At 41.3% G+C, this 16073-nt stretch overlaps 1 protein-coding gene across 4 annotated transcripts in view; it reads right to left on the bottom strand.

Annotated features, from left to right (window-relative positions):
- The window catches only part of si:ch211-154o6.3 (uncharacterized protein LOC563854 homolog), a 103744-nt gene that overhangs the window by 1953 nt on the left and 85718 nt on the right, over positions 1–16073 (bottom strand). The window lies entirely within an intron of this gene.

Raw genomic sequence — 16073 nt, 5'->3', positions numbered from 1 at the left:
GAAGCATTCCATCAGTGTTTTCTATGCCAGATAATTAAAATCAGACGGTGGCACAAGAAGACAAACAGAGAAGAAGTCCTCAATAGAGCAAAGACCTCCACCATTGAGACCACGATTAGCAGCAAAAGACTCCGGTGGCTGGGACACGTTTGTCGTATGGAGGACAATCGCATCCCCAAACAATTGCTATTTGGCGAGATGGCAGAAGGCAAGAGAAGCAGAGGTCGCCCAAGGAAACGATGGAAGGATTGCATCAAGGAAGACCAGAAGGCATTTGGGTTCGACTTGACCTCACGGCACAACCTCATTGCAGATAGGGATACCTGGCGTGACCAGAAGGAAAGAGGCCGTGTCCATGCTGAGGAACAGCTTGACCTTAGATCTCAAAGGCGCCGTCAAAGACGTCAACTGAGAGACTCCACTCGTCATTCGTGACGCAGACCATAGAGAGAGAGAGAGAGAATCTATCATGATTTATTCTATCCACATTCACTGGATATGAGCAATCATGTGCTCTGATTGGCTACTCTACTACTAGGATATCAGCTCATATACTGTGAGTAGAGAAAGACAAAATGGCAGAGCGTCTTGCTGAACCAACCGAGGACAAAATAAAAACTCTACTTGAAAAGAAAACCCCAAAAACCACAAAGCAAGAAACAAGTGTTGCCAGGCAAAACAAACCTCGCCCGGCAGCACTTATTTTATACCTATATGTTGATAATGGTAATATTTCTCAATCATCAGCGGTCAGGTTAAAGTCCTATGAAAATCCATGACCTTGAGTTTGACAATCAAAGGTCATGGTGCCAAATGAAAGTCCATATGGCACTTCCTATAAGTTGATAACGGTAAACCTCGGTCTACCATCAACCGTTTTCAAGTTACAGCCCTCTGAAAATTCGTGACCTTGAGTTTGACCTTTCAAGGTCACTTAAGGTCAAAGATCATGGTGCCAAATGAAAGGCCATATGGGAGTTCCTATATGCTCATAATGGTAAACATCTGTCTATTGGCAACCATTTGAGTTATAATGGAAAATGTGTTATTTTGACTGACAGGTTGACCTTTCCAATGACCTTGACCTGATTACCCCCAAAATTTAAATCAGGTAATCTACGGACCATTGCCCACCTACCCTGAAAATATGAAGTCAATCGGTGCAACTGTCTAGACACTAGATTGTTGACAGACAAATAAACAAACCATACTGATTACAATACTTCGTCCCGCTGACTCCGTTGCGGGCGAGGTAAATATGGAATAAAAGTATTTGATGATCAGAACTTATTTTTCAAGAATTATTATGATTATTATAGCATTTTTCACAAATTGCTTCTGTCGTTTCACCGGCTTGTTTACATTCTAAGTAGAAATGATTTTGTCGGACGTTTTGTATAAAGTTTTAATTGATCAAATTTGCTAAAAATAAAAATGCTCTTTTTCACAAAATCCAGTGAATGTGGATAGAAAAAAAACAGTTATTCCACTCAATCTCGTCGTACATGGCTTATAGCTATCGGCTCATGTACGACTCGATTTCGCGGAATAATTGTTAACTATTCCCAGGATATATATCTACCAGATTTCTGAAAGTAAGCAAATATACAAAATGTCAAGTACAGTTATGGTAATATTCTTAAGCTAGAAGAGTATATTGGCCAGACTGATTCAAGCTAAAGCCTCACTCACAACCCGCCGTAAGTGTTCTGGACATGCACGGGCTGCAGGGTTTAGTAGCTCACAGCTGTACCGCAGGGTCACGCTGAACCCGGGGTACAGTTTGGGGGAGGAGTCCAGGCAAAGTACTTGTCAAGTACAGGTTGCACACCTGACTTCCTCGAGGCGTGGGAAAAATTGCGCCATTAGCCCATGGAAAGCGTATATCTGACGCACATGATCAGTGTGTGTTCAGTGAGTGTGGAGTGTGTGAGACTTGCATTTTACTAGTTTCCTGCGCTACAAGTTCGGGCCCATGGACGTCGTTAGGTCCATTTTAGGGGGGCTTAAAATGTTCCCAAGCCCCCCTATAATTTTCAGTCTTTTTATATATATATATATATATATATATATATATATATATATATGTGAGTGATTCCACGCTTATGGGTACTGAAATGGGGACATGAACTTATTCACCTAAAACCATTTCTTTTTTTACCATCAGGTCACAAAACATGTAATCTTTAATGAATGATATGTTAAAAGATAACTTTAATTTTCTGAGATGTAATAAAAACATATTTATATGCCAAAGTCAAGCCTATGAGTTCCAAAATGATGTCTGTTACATTTACTTCTGTTACGATTGTCCATCTCGCGTCTGTTACAGATTAATTACAATCTAGCTATATACCATGTTAATCTTATTGAAAGAATGTGTATGTTTATTCTACTACACATGTTTATTAATTATATTTGCTAAAACATCACCTTCCTATGTTTCAAAAAGTAATTCTACATTGTTAAAATTGAGAATATATATGTCCACAACACTTCTGTTACGTTCTGACTTTGGCATATAAATTTGTTTTTATTACATCTCAGAAAATTAAAGTTATCTTTTAACATATCATTCATTAAAGATTACATGTTTTGTGACCTGATGGTAAAAAAAAAAAAAGAAATGGTTTTAGGTGAATTTTTAAAAATAAGTTCATGTCCCCATTTCAGTACCCATAAGCGTGGAATCACTATATATATATATATATATATATATATATATATATATATATATATATATATATCAGACTTGCACATAACACAAACCAGCAAGAAAACGAGTCAAACGATAATATGTCTACAAGTTCTAGTGACGACACGAATAAAATTATCGTTATGCTTCCCAGCATAGCCAGGTAGGCGGGCATGTGCGGTTCAGGCGGGAGCTGTATGTTATTAGGCCTACTTGGTGTAACGTTACGTTCCTGAGGCAGGCAGAGTTGTTAAGAGAAGAAGACGACTTAATTCGCAGTGAATGATACAGTGAACAAGAGATTGTAAGTTGATGTAAGGGTTGTTTTACAATCAGGGTACAAAGTTTGTGTCGCAGGGGTCCAAAATTCAAACTGGTTCTTGTAGCAGATTTTAAGTGAAGGACAAGTTAAAGAACAGATTTCAGGTAATTTTTTGACGTGTGTGTATGGTAGTTTTGTGTAATCTGCTATAAGATAAAGAAGATTAAGTGTCGCTTTAAGCAGGGCTGGGAGAAACAAATGAAGTGATTCTCGGAGAGGACTTTTTTTTTTTGACAATTCAGAATCCAGGGGCGGCACAGTGGTGTAGTGGTTAGCGCTGTCGCCTCACAGCAAGAAGGTCCTGGGTTCGAGCCCTGGGGCCGGCAAGGGCCTTTCTGTGTGGAGTTTGCATGTTCTCCCCGTGTCCGCGTGGGTTTCCTCCGGGTGCTCCGGTTTCCCCCACAGTCCAAAGACATGCAGGTTAGGTTAACTGGTGACTCTAAATTGACCGTAGGTGTGATTGTGAGTGTGAATGGTTGTCTGTGTCTATGTGTCAGCCCTGTGATGACCTGGTGACTTGTCCAGGGTGTACCCCGCCTTTCACCCGTAGTCAGCTGGGATAGGCTCCAGCTTGCCTGCGACCCTGTAGAAGGATAAAGCGGCTAGAGATAATGAGATGAGATGAGATTCAGAATCCACTACTTCCATAGTGCTTTTAAATCTAAGGCTGTAAGCTTTGTGTTAGTTGTCTCTAATATTTATGTCCCAATATCCTGACCACATTTTAGGATGAAAATAATCATTTTAGATATGTTATTTTATATTGAAAAATTAGCTGTCTCGGAGAGGACTTTTTTTTTGACACAATTACATACTGATTTGATCAAAATAGTCTGAAAACTTACTGGCATTCAACATTAAAACTTAACTATGTTTCCAATGATATGGAACCAAATATGTGTTTTATGGTATAAAGAATGATGTAAGTGCATCCCTTTTGGAGCGACCTGTGGTCAAAAAGCACTTTTTCTAAATGACACGAGTAATTTTGCTAAATATGACATATATTGCCATACATTCACCAAAAATAACGTTATCACCACATTTTTTTTTGCATGGTAAATAGAGCTATCACAGGGCTACAATAAACAACCAAGTTTATTTAGTCGAGCCTTTTGATATTGAAGATAATAAGTGTTAAATGGGATTTTTAGCTTGCGTACCCTGATTGTAAAACAACCCGTAAGTCATTGTTAATTGCTTAAAACGTTACCTACGTTTATCTAAGGGGAAGAAAATGTGATGTTGTAGGCTACTTGTCCCTTTTAACATTATGGCAGCTAAATTGAACTTTATGGAAAATGTTAGCCGATATTAGCGTGAACAGTTAAACTTGACAGCTTTCTATCTTCTGTCCCATCTGTGTATTGGTATGTTCTTCAACTATTGCGAGTGAAAACTAAATGCCATTAGTAGCAATAGTTATGGCGAGAGAAGATTTAATGTGTCCTTCCAATTCATTGGCTAGGATGGATATACGACGATGTTTTAAGAGAGGGAGTGAGGAACAGTTAGACCGTTTTGCCATTCTGAAAAACAGAAGGCGTTCTTTGATGCTTCCACCCACAAAGTAGAGGAAAGTGGGCACAGAGCTCACAACAGTGTCACAACAGTGATAAGAATGGATAGTTGACTTTCTGTATTGTAAGTTCTTCTACTTAGTTATATACTGTAATTTTGTCTTTAATTGTTGATTTAAAGACATTTCCTCCTCTGTTCTCTAACATATCACTGTTACTTACATTAAAACTCTGTTATGTAAGACTCAGTCAGACATACACATTGAGTTTATAAGAATGTAGCTGCGTAATGTGAAATAGTCTCAAGGATGTTCATCTTTCCTGTGATGATGTTGTACAACCTGACAACTTATGACAACTTACAGTGGTGCTTGAAAGTTTGTGAACCCTTTAGAATTTTCTATATTTCTGTATAAATATGACCTATAACATCATCAGATTTTCACACAAGTCCTAAAAGTAGATAAAGAGAACCCAGTTAAACAAATGAGACAAAAATATTATACTTGGTCATTTATTTATTGAGGAAAATCATCCAATATTACATATCTGTGAGTGGCAAAAGTATGTGAACCTCTAGGATTAGCAGTTAATTTGAAGGTGAAATTAGAGTCAGGTGTTTTCAATCAATGGGATGACAATCAGGTGTGAGTGGGCACCCTGTTTTATTTAAAGAACAGGGATCTATCAAAGTCTGATCTTCACAACACATGTTTGTGGAAGTGTATCATGGCACAAACAAAGGAGATTTCTGAGGACCTTAGAGAAAGCATTGTTGATGCTCCTCAGGCTGGAAAAGGTTACAAAACCATCTCTAAAGAGTTTGGACTCCACCAATCCACAGTCAGACAGATTGTGTACAAATGGAGGAAATTCAAAACCATTGTTACCCTCCCCAGGAGTGGTTGACCAACAAAGATCACTCCAAGAGCAAGGCATGTAATAGTCGGCGAGGTCACAAAGGACCCTAGGGTAACTTCTAAGCAACCAAAGGCCTCTCTCACATTGGCTAATGTTAATGTTCATGAGTCCACCATCAGGAGAACACTGAACAACAATGGTGTGCATGGCAGGGTTGCAAGGAGAAAGCCACTGCACTCCAAAAAGAACATTGCTGCTCGTCTGCAGTTTGCTAAAGATCACATGGACAAGCCAGAAGGCCACTGGAAAAATGTTTTGTGGACGGATGAGACCAAAATAGAACTTTTTGGTTTAAATGAGAAGTGTCATGTTTGGAGAAAGGAAAACACTGCATTCCAGCATAAGAACCTTATCCCATCTGTGAAACATGGTGGTGGTAGTATCATGGTTTGGGCCTGTTTTGCTGCATCTGGGCCAGGATGGCTTGCCATCATTGATGGAACAATGAATTCTGAATTATACCAGCGGATTCTAAAGGAAAATGTCAGGACATCTGTCCATGAACTGAATCTCAAGAGAAGGTGGGTCATGCAGCAAGACAACAACCCTAAGCACACAAGTCGTTCTACCAAAGAATGGTTAAAGAAGAATAAAGTTAATGTTTTGGAATGGCCAAGTCAAAGTCCTGACCTTAATCCAATCGAAATGTTGTGGAAGGACCTGAAGTGAGCAGTTCATGTGAGGAAACCCACCAACATCCCAGAGTTGAAGCTGTTCTGTACGGAGGAATGGGCTAAAATTCCTCCAAGCTGGTGTGCAGGACTGATCAACAGTTACCGGAAATGTTTAGTTGCAGTTATTGCTGCACAAGGGGGTCACACCAGATACTGAAAGCAAAGGTTCACATACTTTTGCCACTCACAGATATGTAATATTGGATCATTTTCTTCAATAAATAAATGACCAAGTATAATATTTTTGTCTCATTTGTTTAACTGGGTTCTCTTTATCTACTTTTAGGACTTGTGTGAAAATCTGATGATGTTTTAGGTCATATTTATGCAGAAATATAGAAAATTCTGAAGGGTTCACAAACTTTCAAGCACCACTGTATATTTTGGGCTAAACTAAGTAAGACCTTAGTTTTTTTTCTTTGTGTTTTAGCCTATCTCGTAAAGTAGCTCTAGCTAGCACTTAAATAACGAAAGCTGTTTTTGAGATAGGAGAAGAAATGGTGAGCAAATTTTCTTTCTAAACTTCACGATCAGTTTAAGCTTATTTATTTGTTTGATATCTGCTCTGAAAACTAAGTGTCCCCCAAAGGGTTAAGGTATACTGTATTCTCATTTGGCAGAATAAATGTTTGAGAAACATTCATATTTGTCTGTATTGCCAGATTTCACTAGGATTTTGAACTAAGCTAGTTGGAACTAAACTAATTAAATAAAGCACCACACCATTATGTTGTCTCCTGTTCAGTGCATCAGACTGAAATAAATAGCTTTATTTGGAATATAACCTAATTAATTTTTACCAAATGCATTGATGGAGATATTTGCAAACATCTTTCTTCATAAACATAGCCCCAGCCTCTAATGAACTGATTTAGACTTATTTTGTTAATATAAAGAAGATATCCTGAAGACTTAGGAGAGAAATAGCAGGGTAGAAAAAGAAAGTGATCCAGAGAACATTCATCTCATCTCATCATCTCTAGCTGCTTTATCCTGTTCTACAGGGTCGCAGGCAAGCTGGAGCCTATCCCAGCTGACTACGGGCGAAAGGCGGGGTACACCCTGGACAAGTCGCCAGGTCATCACAGGGCTGACACATAGACACAGACAACCATTCACACTCACATTCACACCTACGGTCAATTTAGAGTCACCAGTTAACCTAACCTGCATGTCTTTGGACTGTGGGGGAAACCGGAGCACCCGGAGGAAACCCACGCGGACACGGGGAGAACATGCAAACTCCGCACAGAAAGGCCCTCACCGGCCACGGGGCTCGAACCCGGACCTTCTTGCTGTGAGGCGATAGCGCTAACCACTACACCACCGTGCCGCCCATCCAGATAACAGATTCTGATAAATGTTCTTCAAATAATGAATAATTGACGAAGTCTATGTAGGAGCAATAAAAAAAAAATTTCAGCGCGTGCGCGCATTACTGAACACACTCCTGGGGCTAAGCCCCCCCCATCTCTCAATCCTAGTGACGTCCATGTTCGGGCCGCACTTGTGATGCGTGTGTGATGCATGTGATTAGCACGTTACAATCACTCATAACTTGCGTGTGATGCAAGCCAGGAGTGGGTATAAAACCAGCGTGTCTGCAGCATTCTGCATCTGTCTTTCGACTGAAGAACGTTGGATATTTTGTGGGAAAAATGTTTAAAATTTCAGTTTAAAGTTTAGAAAATGGGACCCAAGAAGAAGCAAGCAAAAGTGAAGTAACCCAGCCTGAAACAGCAGAGGGGGAGGAGGAGGAAGAATTTGATGATGGCAGCAGCACCGGCGAGCCCTGCACGGACAGGGAGGAGTATGCCTTCAAGCCAGCAGAAGGCACAGCACCCTGCCAGAGGGATTTTCGCAGGTAAATACACATGCTTTAAACATTCATTTCAGTATCTACAGTGGGGCAAAAAAGTATTTAGTCAGCCACCAATTGTGCAAGTTCTCCCACTTAAAAAGATGAGAGAGGCCTGTAATTTTCATCATAGGTACACTTCAACTATGAGAGACAGAATGGAGGGAAAGAATCCAGGAAATCACATTGTAGGATTTTTAATGAATTAATTGGTAAATTCCTCGGTAAAATAAGTATTTGGTCACCTACAAACAAGCAAGATTTCTGGCTCTCACAGACCTGTAACTTCTTTAAGAGGCTCCTCTGTCCTCCACTCGTTACCTGTATTAATGGCACCTGTTTGAACTCGTTATCAGTATAAAAGACACCTGTCCACAACCTCAAACTGTCACACTCCAAACTCCACTATGGCCAAGACCAAAGAGCTGTCAAAGGACACCAGAAACAAAACTGTAGACCTGCACCAGGCTGGGAAGACCGAATCTGCAATAGGTAAGCAGCTTGGTGTGAAGAAATCAACTGTGGGAGCAATTATTAGAAAATGGAAGACATACAAGACCACTGATAATCTCCCTCGATCTGGGGCTCCACGCAAGATCTCACCCCGTGGGGTCAAAATGATCACAAGAACGGTGAGCAAAAATCCCAGAACCACACGGGGGGACCTAGTGAATGACCTGCAGAGAGCTGGGACCAAAGTAACAAAGGCTACCATCAGTAACACACTACGCCGCCAGGGACTCAAATCCTGCAGTGCCAGACGTGTCCCCCTGCTTAAGCCAGTACATATCCAGGCCCGTCTGAAGTTTGCTAGAGAGCATTTGGATGATCCAGAAGAGGACTGGGAGAATGTCATATGGTCAGATGAAACCAAAATAGAACTTTTTGGTAAAAACTCAACTTGTGTTTGGAGGAGAAAGAATGCTGAGTTGCATCCAAAGAACACCATAGCTACTGTGAAGCATGGGGGTGGAAACATCATGCTTTGGGGCTGTTTTTCTGCAAAGGGACCAGGACGACTGATCCGTGTAAAGGAAAGAATGAATGGGGCCATGTATCGTGAGATTTTGAGTGAAAACCTCCTTCCATCAGCAAGGGCATTGAAGATGAAACGTGGCTGGGTCTTTCAGCATGACAGTGATCCCAAACACACCGCCCGGGCAACGAAGGAGTGGCTTCGTAAGAAGCATTTCAAGGTCCTGGAGTGGCCTAGCCAGTCTCCAGATCTCAACCCCATAGAAAATCTTTGGAGGGAGTTGAAAGTCCGTGTTGCCCAGCGACAGCCCCAAAACATCACTGCTCTAGAGGAGATCTGCATGGAGGAATGGGCCAAAATACCAGCAACAGTGTGTGAAAACCTTGTGAAGACTTACAGAAAACGTTTGACCTCTGTCATTGCCAAAAAAGGGTATATAACAAAGTATTGAGATGAACTTTTGTTATTGACCAAATACTTATTTTCCACCATAATTCAGACAATGTGATTTTCTGGATTTTTTTTTCTCATTTTGTCTCTCATAGTTGAAGTGTACCTATGATGAAAATTACAGGCCTCTCTCATCTTTTTAAGTGGGAGAACTTGCACAATTGGTGACTGACTAAATACTTTTTTGCCCCACTGTATATGCTTATGTAATTAATATTATATATGCTGATTTTCATGCACGTTTCAGCTAACGACGCCCAGAAGTGAGGACACTGCAATCCCATCATCGCTGTCAGGCCATTGTAGCATGCTCGGTGATAAGGACAAGGACATCCCGACACCCCGTCCCACCACTCAGCAGGAGTAGGACAGCAGCTCGGAGTCAAAGTGTGTTTCAGTGCTCAAACTGTTGGGCTATTTAGTTGGGATTTTTTACAGTGTAATAAAATGCGTTATTCCCTTATACTCATGTTTTATTATTTAGCGTTTGCATGGTAAATTAAACATATACTCAAATAAAAACAGCAAATGAAGTGGTCTTCCTTTCCACACATAGGAGTAGAAAGTGAGATGTACTTCTGTCTTGTGCGCCACACAAATAGCAAGTGTGGAATACTTGTGTAGTACTTCTGAGGCACGTCACTCATACAATGACCGTGCGTCGCAAAAAGCCCCTACTAGCCGCGCTGCTGACTTGGTTCAGGTGTACAGAAGGAGTACGGGTCCCGTACGTAGTGTATGCGTTCTTAATTTGTCGCAAGACCTGTAGAATTTGCATGTGCAGAATCAAAAGTCTCCACAGCCAATCTGCGACCTTCTACAGCGCTGAACAAACGCAAGTGTCGCGCAAGCACGGTTTTGCCAAATTTTTTACTGTAGGCAGCCCGTACGGCGGGGTGTGAGTGAGGTTTAACGTGAAGGCTAGGGTAACTCAAACAGCTACTCTTTACAACCGTGATGAGCAGAAAAGCAAGTCAGAACGCCTAAAACATCAAACCTTAAGGTGGAGAGGCTACAACAGCAAGAGACCACAGCTTTAAATTCCACTCATATCAGCCAGGCTACAGTGGGCACAGGCTCGCAGAAAATGGATAGTTGAAGATTGCAAAAATGCCACCTGGTCTGATAAATCTCGAATGGGACATGTACATAATATGATCAGAGTTTGGTATCGACAGTTTGAATCCATGGAGACAACCTGTGATGTCAAATGTTCAGGGGTAGGTTTCCTGATAACGTTGCCCTTTAGGGCTAAAGAGCGAGTTTAGAGACACTCTTAAGCAAAGAACGTTGTCTCTGTACACTACCGTTCAAAAGTTTGGGGTCACCCAGACAATTTTGTGTTTTCCATGAAAAGTCACACTTTTATTTACCACCATAAGTTGTAAAATGAATAGAAAATATAGTCGAGACATTTTTCTGGCCATTTTGAGCATTTAATCGACCCCACAAATGTGATGCTCCAGAAACTCAATCTGCTCAAAGGAAGGTCAGTTTTATAGCTTCTCTAAAGAGCTCAACTGTTTTCAGCTGTGCTAACATGATTGTACAAGGGTTTTCTAATCCTCCATTAGCCTTCTGAGGCAATGAGCAAACACATTGTACCATTAGAACACTGGAGTGAGAGTTGCTGGAAATGGGCCTCTATACACCTATGGAGATATTGCACCAAAAACCAGACATTTGCAGCTAGAATAGTCATTTAGCACATTAGCAATGTATAGAGTGGATTTCTGATTAGTTTAAAGTGATCTTCATTGAAAAGAACAGTGCTTTTCTTTCAAAAATAAGGACATTTCAAAGTGACCCCAAACTTTTGAACGGTAGTGTATATGGTTTTCCCAAACTCACTCGTAAGAAGGACTCTTAACAGCAACGTTACAAAGAGCGTCTTTGCAGCACACGTCCCCGATATAGGCATTAGTAGTTGCTAAAAGCATTCGTACTGTAGTTGCGAAAGGCATTAGTAGTTGCTAAATCCAGTCAATGATGTCACATGGTGTTCGTTTTGAACCAAAAAAACAATTAAATATAAAGCAGTAAAATATGTTAATATATTGTATCATCGTTAAGTATTACATATATAATGTGGCAATTAATAATGGAAACTATTTTACATTTTTGGACAATAACATTTTTATTCCAAGCGTGTTTTTTTTATTAAATGAACAAACATTTTCATGAAAGAATGAGCAAATAATAAACTAAGTAAATGTTTCCCCGTGCCTGCTCATTTCACTGTCACCCAAACATGCAGTCAGGATTATTTCACATTTCAAATGTTATCCACAATGCCAAGTTGGCAACGTTCTTCCTTTTATACACACACACACACACACACACTGTTAGAGGTGCAGAAATTTGTCTCATTTATGACACTAAATGAGATAATCACTCGCCTAATGGAGTTCAATTCGATTAAAATGTGGCGATATCAATGTCACATTACGACATCCATACATAATTCCGTAACATATTGAAATATATTCATATGAAATATTTTCTGTATATTTATTTAATAATTAACTTGATGTACTTGCAATGTACAAGAAAAATCATTAAACACCGGCAGCAGATTCAGCACCAGTTTTCCTCGTTTACTGTGAGAGTCCCTCGGAGGCGCGTGCGTGTTCTGTGTATTCGGCTGTTAGGAGACGCTCTTCGTTGTGAAAGAGTGATCCAGGTCCACTGTAAATTAAGAGCAAACTAAAGGATTACTTTAGTTTGGACTATGACATTGTTCAGGAAAACCACATTAGCTTAACGATGGATCTTACAGTGTCTTGCAAAAGTATTCATCCCCCTTGGTGTTTGTCCTGTTTTGTCGCATTACAAGCTGGAATTAAAATGGATTTTTGGAGGGTTAGCACCGTTTGATTTACACAACATGCCTACCACTTTAAAGGTGAAAATTGTTGTTTTATTGTGACACAAACAATAATTAAGATGAAAAAAAAAAAACAGAAATCTAGAGTGTGCATAGGTATTCACCCCCCCAAAGTCAATACTTTTATAGAACCACCTTTTGCAACAATTACAGCTGCAAGTCTCTTGGGGTATGTCTCTATTAGCTTAGCACATCTAACCACTGGGATTTTTGACCATTCCTCAAGGCAAAACTGCTCCAACTCCTTCAAGTTAGATGGGTTGCGTTGGTGTACAGCAATCTTCAAGTTATGCCACAGATTCTCAATTGGATTGAGGTCGGGGCTTTGATTAGGCCATTCCAAGACATTTAAATGTTTCCCTTTAAACCACTCCAGTGTAGCTTTAGCAGTATGTTTAGGGTCATTGTCCTGCTGGAACGTGAACCTCTGTCCCAGTCTCAAACCTCTGGCTGACTCAAACAGGTTTTCCTCCAGAATTGCCCTGTATTTAGTGCCATCCATCTTTCCTTCAGTCCTGACCGGCTTTCCTGTCCCTGCAGATGAAAAATATCCTCACAGCATGATGCTGCCACCCCCATGCTTCACTGTAGGAATGGTGTTCTCAGGGTGTTGGGTTTGCGCCATACATGGCATTTCCCATGATGGCCAAAAAGATCAGTTTTAGTCTCATTTGACTAGAGATTCTTCTTCCATGTGTTTGGGGAGTCTGCCACATGCTGTTGGGCAAACTCCAAACGTCTTTTCTTAAGCAATGGCTTTTTTCTGGCCACTCTTCCATAAAGCCCCACTCTGTGTATTGTACGGCTTAAAGTGGTCCTATGGACAGATACTCCCATCTCCGCTGTGGATCTTTGCAGCTCCTTCAGTGTTATCTTTGGTGTCTTTGTTGCATCTCTGATTAATGCCCTCCTTGCCTGGTCTGTGAGTTTTGGTGGGCGGCCTTCTCTTGTCAGGTTTGTAGTGGTGCCATATTCTTTCCATTTTGCTATAATGGATTTAATGGCGCTCCCTGAGATATTCAAAGTTTGGGATAATTTTTATAACCCAACCCTGATCTATACTTCACAACTTTGTCTCTGACCTGTTTGGAGGCTCCTTGGTTTTCATGTTGCTTGCTTAGTAGCGTTGCAGAGTCAGGGTCCTTCCAGAACAGGTTGATTTATCCAGACATCATGTGACAGATCACGTGACACTTTGATTGCACACAGGTGGAGCTTAATCAACTAATTATGTGACTTATGAAGTGAACTGGTTGGACCAGCTCTTATTTAGGGGTTAAATCCGAAAGGGGGTGAATACCTATGCACACTCCAGATTTCTGATTTTTATTTTAATTATTGTTTGTGTCACAATAAAACAACAATGTGCACCTTTAAAGTGGTAGGCATGTTGCGTAAATCAAATGGTGCGAACCCTCCAAAAATCCATTTTAATTCCACCTTGTAATGCGACAAAACAGGACAAACACCAAGGGGGATGAATACTTTTGCAAGACATTGTAAGAAGCAATTAAAGACGCTCTTAGCTTTAAGAGGCTTTTGGGAAACCCACTCCAGGCTGGTGGGGGTGGTGTAATGGTGTGGGAAATGTTTTATTGGGACACTTAATACCAATTTGAGCACTGTTTTGAGTGCCACGGCCTATGTAAACTATTACTGCTGACCATGTGCATCTCTTTATGGCCATAATTTACCCATATTATAACAACTACAGCTGGCATCATAATAGACCATGTCACAAAGCGCTAGTCGTCTCAAACTGGTCCATGGACATGACAATGAGTGTAGTATACTTCACTGGCCTCACCATTCACCAGATCTGAATCCAACAAAACACCTTTGGGATGTGATAGAGCAGGAGATTTGCAGCATGAATATGCAGCTGACACATCTGCAGTAATTATGTTTTGCTTACCAAGCAAAAAAATATCCTGCCATTTGCAAATCCAAAACTCAAAGTTTGTATAAAAACAGTTGAATAGAAGCATTTCACAACACAGAGAGAGGAAGTCCAGCATCTGTCCCACCCATGAAATGAGAGCATGTTCACTGTGCTTTGATGAACTTTTAGATGTGGATGGATACGGTATGATAACCGGACACAAATTTCATAGATAACTGTGCCACTCAGTAACCTGTCAGAATAATAATATCTATAATATCTATACTATTAAAGGAAGGCTGTCTGTCTGTTCGCCTACGCAAATCGACACAGCTGGACGCACATACATCGGTGACACCCCAGAGGGCCCCAAGACATCATTTTCGATTTTCCAAAACATGGGATGAGTGCTAATCCATCACACTATTCATTTCCTGTAGGCAACATGCTTGTGCTAACACACTGCGCACAGCCTCGGCGGGGAATCCCCTCCCCCACTTGCCTGGGAGTTTCGATTGTATGGGACCTCGCAATCAGCGCTCCTTGTCGGAGACTTCCGCTAGGGCCGAGTCTACGTCTCCTCAGTGACAGGCAATAACTACTGCGTCTCCTCTCTCCCACTGGTAATAAGTGCTAGTATTCAGGGAAAAGTATGAAGAACTGAGAAAGCCTTTGAACGATGGGGTCTAAATCAGTGTTTTTCAACCAGCGGACCACGAAATTTTTTCAAGTTTGAAGCCAAATACTAAATAGTTCAGGATGTCGTAGTGTCCCAAATTTGGTAGCTGGTTTGCCGTATACTTTTCTAGTGGAATAAATACATTTGTGGGTAAATTAAGAAGAACAAGCCTTTATTTTGTCACATTTAACCTGCGCATACGCGCACACATACAGTGGGCTGAATAAATGAATACATCTCATCTCATTATCTCTAGCCGCTTTATCCTGTTCTACAGGATCGCAGGCAAGCTGGAGCCTATCCCAGCTGACTACGGGCGAAAGGCGGGGTACACCCTGGACAAGTCGCCAGGTCATCACAGGGCTGACACAGACACAGACAACCATTCACACTCACATTCACACCTACGGTCAATTTAGAGTCACCAGTTAACCTAACCTGCATGTCTTTGGACTGTGGGGGAAACCGGAGCACCCGGAGGAATATAATAATAATAATAATAATAATAATAATAATAAATTTATATAGCGCCTTTCAAAAAACCCAAGGACGCTTTACAATTATAAACAAAAGAAAAAAAATAGATAAATAAATAAATAAATAAATAAAAAGTCCACCAAGTAGGGGTCAGGATGTAATTCCCGTGGTGTAGCAGCCACAGTCCCACCAAAAGGCGCACGAAAACGAGTCCCACATCTCCAGCACTGCCGCCGTGACGCCGCCAGCAACACCGCTCAACACCACGCCATGGATCCACAAAGCGAGCAGAGAAGCTCCGCCACGCAGAGCGCTGGTGTGTCCCAAACCGCCTGCACAGTCACCGCGACACCACCGAGCAACATCGCTCAGAACATCACGCCGAGCGTCAAAGCGCAGAGCACTGGACAACCACGATGTAAAATGAGCAACGAGCTCACTGCAGTCCACAGCTGGGAGCGCAGGCATCACCCACGGCGAACCAAGGCCTGGAGGGAACCGACGCCCAAACTAGGTCTGGAGCTACACCACAACCGCCGGACAAAACACTCAAACAAACATCAAACTACACAAACACACAGAAAAAAAAAATAGAAAAAAAATAAAATAAAATAAAGAAGCTCCGGAAACCCACGCGGACACGGGGAGAACACGCAAACTCCACACAGAAAGGCCCTCGCTGGCCACTCGGCTCAAACCCGGACCTTCTTGCTGTGAGGCAACAGCGCTAAC

This window comes from Neoarius graeffei, chromosome 5 (assembly GCF_027579695.1).
Source record: "Neoarius graeffei isolate fNeoGra1 chromosome 5, fNeoGra1.pri, whole genome shotgun sequence".
Taxonomy (NCBI): Eukaryota; Metazoa; Chordata; class Actinopteri; order Siluriformes; family Ariidae; genus Neoarius; species Neoarius graeffei.
The sequence above is the reverse complement of the archived record's forward strand: the minus strand, read 5'-3'. Positions and strand labels throughout refer to the sequence as shown.